This window comes from Rhipicephalus sanguineus, chromosome 3, assembly GCF_013339695.2.
Source record: "Rhipicephalus sanguineus isolate Rsan-2018 chromosome 3, BIME_Rsan_1.4, whole genome shotgun sequence".
In the NCBI taxonomy this organism is placed as follows: Eukaryota; Metazoa; Arthropoda; class Arachnida; order Ixodida; family Ixodidae; genus Rhipicephalus; species Rhipicephalus sanguineus.
In genome coordinates this window covers 199291321-199297320 of record NC_051178.1, presented here as the reverse complement: position 1 = coordinate 199297320, position 6000 = coordinate 199291321, and positions in this window count along the sequence as shown.

Below are 6000 nucleotides of genomic sequence, written 5' to 3'. Positions count from 1 at the left end.
TGTGTGTGTGTGTGTGTGTGTGTGTGTGTGTGTGTGTGCGCGTTTGTGTGCTTGTGTCGTTCCACATACGCACCCCTGTGCGTATATGTGAAACCTTAACTTGGCGCGGTGCGCCAACGCGTGAGAAATCTGAGCGCGTGGAAGTGTTGCCTGACTAGAATCTATTCTGGAACATTGTACTTAGTAGCAGCAGGGCTAATGCGCTGAGCCAGTGCAGTGTTTCTGTACAAGCGAGCCATCAGCCGGAAATCGACTCATCTCAGACGGCCGCCTACGAGTGGATTTCGCAGAACTCGCGTAGCAGCATTTGTTAGCCAATGCCTATTCGCAATCCACAGAAGCACCACAGGTATAGCCTCCTCAGGTGTTCATCACCTCGAAGAGTTACGCAATCACGAACTCCACCGCAGTAGTGACGTGATCCTTTCATTAAGTTTCAGCGGTCACGCTATAGCAGCAGCCAAGGGACTAAATCAAAGGTTCGTATATAGTGACTCGCAAGAACAAAGCTCGCACGGAATGGCCCGTGGGCTGCTTGCCTACGTTGAAGCTATGGATGATTCTCTCGTAAAGACGCACTGTTTCGATCACTCAATCTCTCTCTCTCTCTCTTTCCCCTCCCCTTTCCTCTCTCTCTGAATCGCTCGCTCGCTCGCTTGTTCGCTCGTGCATTTCGAGGCTCTATTCGCTACAGAATTATGTGTCCTTATCTGGTGTATGAGCAAGATCACATTTATTTCGCCAGCTCATCACGGATTGGTAGCGGCAAATGGGGTGTTCAATTTCGGGATCAGTCAGTCGTAGGCAAACGGGATTTATTGTTTGTTTGTTTCGTTTTGCTTAAGCAAGCAATAAAGGTACCACGATGAAGTCCGGGAATTCAGTGATACTATTACGGTTGTGCGCCGGTATACTGTCACCCACACTACAGAAAAAGAAGTTTTCAAATCACCCGCATAAAATCCCGACGCTGAATGGACAAAGCTTTTTTGTTCAAAAGTGCTATCTGCCATTGGCCGGACGCCCACCACCACAGGCTGGCACCTGATCTAGCGAACGGCTTTGGCGTACGAGCACTGTAGGACACTTATCAGGCACGAAGTGGCATAACCGGGAGGGGGGAGGGTTTAAACCTTCCACCCCACACCCCTCCCTTCCCATGGCTACGCCAGTATTAGTCTCTTCGTGCAAATAAGTGTCCCATAGTTCCACTAGTTTAAGCATGAAGGAAAGAGGCAACCTGTTGCCTGTGTTTCCTTCTCCGCTGTTGCCTCTTTCCTTCATGCTCAAACTGATTGTAATGCACCAACTTGCCCAATCTGCTGTAATAATAATAATAATAATAATAATAATAATAATAATAATAATAATAATAATAATAATAATAATAATAATAATAATAATAATAATAATAATAATAATAATAATAATAATAATGTTTGTTTGTCACGAATACATTGATGTAGTTCCGCAGGATAGTCCTACGGAGGCATCCCTCGGACGAGCGTATCGAAAAAAAGCAATTCCGGTGTTAAAATAAAAACAACTGGCTTACGACACCATGATACGACCCAGCGAAAAATAATGTGCTCTTTTACGTCACTGACAAAAAGCGCAAAAGCAATTACTGTTCTCAACCTTCTGCTCCTGTGCTCCTGCAAGAGTTCGAAACATCGGCCCGTCGTGTTTACGTAAACTCTGTCGACTTGATTGGCTTCGTTAGATCACGCTAACATCAGAAAAGGAAGCGTGTTGCTCTGCGTTTATACACTGAGGGCGGGATGACCAGTGGACGGTGACATAAGCCACGGGGTGTTTGCACAGAGGCGTAACGCGGTTGGCAGGATATCGGGTGCCAGGGGCTACTTCGCGCTTATACAAGTGCTCGTCCTGTCTGCCTCCTTCCCGTGCCAATAAAGCATTGCACATACCGAGTGTCGTGTGCATTGTCGAGGTGAAAGTGTCTCCTTTCGAATGCTCTTTCCGCAATTGTTGTTGGAAATGTTGGGGAAGCAACGTCGCGGTAACGCGTTACAAGTAGCGACGTTACCAATGGGAGGGATGGGGGGGGGGGGGGTCCGATTCGTCTTTATCTGTTTGTGAGCGTGTATATATGCACATAAAAAAATGGCAAAATTACAGGGTTGAGAGCAGTTTAACCGCCAACTTCTCTGCGCTCCCAGTGGTTAACCGTATTGATGAAAAAGCTACAGCAGTGGTTCTCAAATGGGGGTCCGCGGAGCAATTTCAGTGTTTCCGCGAAACCCATCCTCTAAGAAAAAAAAAAACGCGTTTTTTTTTCTTTTTTTTTTGCTGACGCACACTAACTCCCGTGGCGTTGGTATTCTTCACCGCATAACACTTTTGCATTGCGGCGGAGCTAACTTGTTTGTCCTTCTCCATGAGATGGTTGCAAAGCTTCTGTTGCAGCTTTTTCCGACATATACCCACGAGCATGCTTTTTCCAGGCTTGCACATTTGAAGAACAAACATAGCTAGAAACAGGTTTAATATGGCTGTAGATCGTACAGCTTATTGACGAGCTGCTGAGATCAAGTTGGCCTGGCACTTTAGTTTGACCATTCTTTGCCAGGGAGAAATAAAATAACCTATTTCTAGCTGCATGTTGCGTTAAGTTATGGCACCCCCCTCCCCGTTTGCTCCCACTGCAAGGGGCCTCTAATCACTTCCACTGGTCCACGAGGGGTCCCCGAAATATCCACGGCTGAGAACCACTGAACTGCAGTACTGCTACACGACCAGGATAGATTCAAGGTCATATTACGTGGATTAGCAGTTAAGTAACTAACTTAGCAGTAATGCAGTGAATATTAGTTTATCAGTCGGCTATCCGTTTGAAGTTCTTGTGCAACTACTATCCACTACATCGAGTAATCTAGCTCAAGAACTAGAATCGTGATACATATTTCGCAGGGGACATCTTCAAAATCCTGCATTGTTTAATGAAAAAATTCAGGAACCCTTACCCTTTCAGGAAAATTGGAGCTAGCGAAGCGTGGCGTGTGCGTGCCTGAGGTACCAATATCGGCGATGGCCTTGCGCTGGAAGTCTTCTTCTGTTGTCCTCTTCTTTTCTGCGCTGTTCCTTGAAGTATGTACAACCGAAAAGCCCAACTATCCGCACTGCTGGAAGAGGACGAGCTTAAACTATGCGAGAGCCGCTGTGGGTGAAGGTCGAATTCCCGGCTTGGAGGAAGGAAAAAGTTAGGAGGGAGCATTGAGCAGTGCGAGAGAAAAAGAAGGAAGAAAAATATTAGGTCAGGCACGCACACACCAAGCTTCACTTTCCCTTATTTTCCCGATACAGGAAGGGCTCCTAATATTTCCTTTTCTTTCCTTGTTTCTCTTTTATTTTCGCTCTTTCTTTCTATTGCATTATGCAATGCTCCCTCCTAACTGTTCAACGAAGGTCATGCGTTCATATACTCAGGTAGCAATGAAATGTGGCAACGTCAAATGACGAGTCGCATCGATAATTTCGATAAAAGATCAAATCAGGAACGGCTGATTGTCGACAAGCCCACGACCTTGTCGCCATCAATTACTGTAAAACGACGCGTATACAAATACGCATGCGACCGGCGCACCTTCGAGGGCTTCGAGGGCGCCGGGTTTTGTTCCGGTCACACCTACAACGCCGACACTTGAGGCAATGCAAGCTTTGCTTGAAAGGAAGGGAAAACACCGCATGTAATCTACCAAGTGTAGGGATGCATTTGATCGACGATAAAGGTTCTCTGTTCGTCGTTGCATTCGTCGTTCAAGCAATCCCGCTCGTGGTCATTTTCGATTACAGCAGCCTCGCTCGATCCTTGCCCTTCCGTCTTGTTTGTCGAGATGCTGCATTTGATAGACAACGTCTTTCGTCGGGTCAAAACAACGTACGGCGGGACTGATAAAGGGCTCCGCTTATCTGCACGATTTCTCCGTCTCGGCTCGGAGCGAGCGCTTATCTATAGATGACGCCGGAACAACAGCACGAGAGATGCGAGGCAAGGAAGCACCAGCACCAATCTGTTTTAAGCCACGGTAGTTTTTTGCGAAGATCGGTATTAGGCGAGGTTCTTCTTTTCTTTTTCGAACCACAGATTAGCGAAGACGACATTTCTGAAAGCGTGTTACGAGACTTCTTCCCGGAGAAATAATGCGCGCAATAACACCGTCGAGAGGGAACACGCTTCCTTTTCCTGCATGGTGTGGCCCGCTGCAGGCGTCGCCGCTTCAAATATCCGCTCAGCACGCGGACCCGACGCTTTTGATATACCGTAGGCGACGAGCTAGGCTTTGGGAAGCGATTCCCTCGGCGAATTTCTATCAGTCGAATCCGTCTGACCCTTCATTACCTCCGCTTGATCTACTACGTTCTCTCTATACAGAGGTTGGAAATCCCTCCGTGACCTTCGTCGCCAGATCGATGGAGGTCGCAGACGTGTGGATGCCCGCTCCGCAATGTGGTTCAACTCTCATATCCACTTCTATCATTCGCCAGACATCTATCTATCTATCTATCTATCTATCTATCTATCTATCTATCTATCTATCTATCTATCTATCTATCTATCTATCTATCTATCTATCTATCTATCTATCTATCTATCTATCTATCTATCTATCTATCTATCTATCTATCTATCTATCTATCTATCTATCTATCTATCTATCTATCTAGATAGAGGAGTTCATACAACGAAATTCTCAGTATAACGAAGTTTCAGCGCTGCCCCAGCGGAAGATCGAGGCGATAGATTGGAACTTCCGCTGGGTCCAGTTGTCATATCTTTGAGTTGCAAGCGAGTTTTTTAAGCGCTTCTCCAATATTACCACAGTGCGTTGGACCTGTATTTTCTTTTTTTTCGGGTTCACGCGTGACGCTCAGCCGCTGAGAAGATGACTTCTTCGCCGGCGCAGCATCAAGCCGCCATCCCCGGGTATCAGGTTCAAGAACATAATTTTTTTCGCGTTATCAAAATTAGTCTTTTGCACTGCCGTATCATTCAAGCATTATTCTGGCACTTCCCGTACGAAGAACTTTATTTAAAGCATGCTGAGAAGTGGCACAAAGAAAAAAAAAGGAAGCAAGGCTTTCGTGACTTCATTTTGCTATTTTGCTTAAAGGTCAAATGGCATTTTAACAATGTTTCGATATAACGAAGTAAATTATCTATTTTACCGACTTCGTTATATCGAGGTGTAAGTGCATTTATTTATTTATTTATTTATTTATTTATTTATTCATTTATTTATTTATTTATTTAAGAGATAGCTGGCTCGAGGAAGGCATACTACAAATTTCAGTTTATCGCATGCCTTGAACTCCTTGAACGGTGTTCTAACCACACGTGATTGCGACATATCGACACCACGCACCGGGCAAGGAAACTACACTGAAATATCAGCGTCCTAGTTAGCAGCTACAAGGCGCGTCACAACTCTGGCGTGACTACGTGTCCGTGATTAGAACACAGGTGCAACACGACTCGCCCAGCGGTGTTGCAAGTGGTGGCCCAGGAGATATAGCAGGTGGCCGCTGGAGTAGCAGCGCGCGAGCGCGCGTCTATTTCATATTTGGCGTGTTTCGCGCGCTTTTGTTTTATTACGATAGCAAATATATGGACACAAACAGGACGCAAGCGGTACACTACAGACAATTACAAACAGATTCGTACAGAAACCCCAGACTCATGCACGCCATGTATCCAGATATTTACACTACAAACAGATGCAGCTCGTGTGGCGAGGTTGCCACGCTTAGCCACATGTTGTGGGAGTGTCAGGGCTTAATAGACATGTCGAACAGTGCCGACTCATCCGTCTCTTCCACCGCCAGCCACCGCTCGCGCTGGAAGACCGCACTGCTCAGCTCGAACCTGACAGCACAACTCTGGGCCGTCCAGCATGCCGAGGAAGCCGCTTCGAGACAAGGTCTCGGAACCGCGTCCGCGGTGGGTGCCCAGGCCCACTAAAAAGACGCCGGACTCAA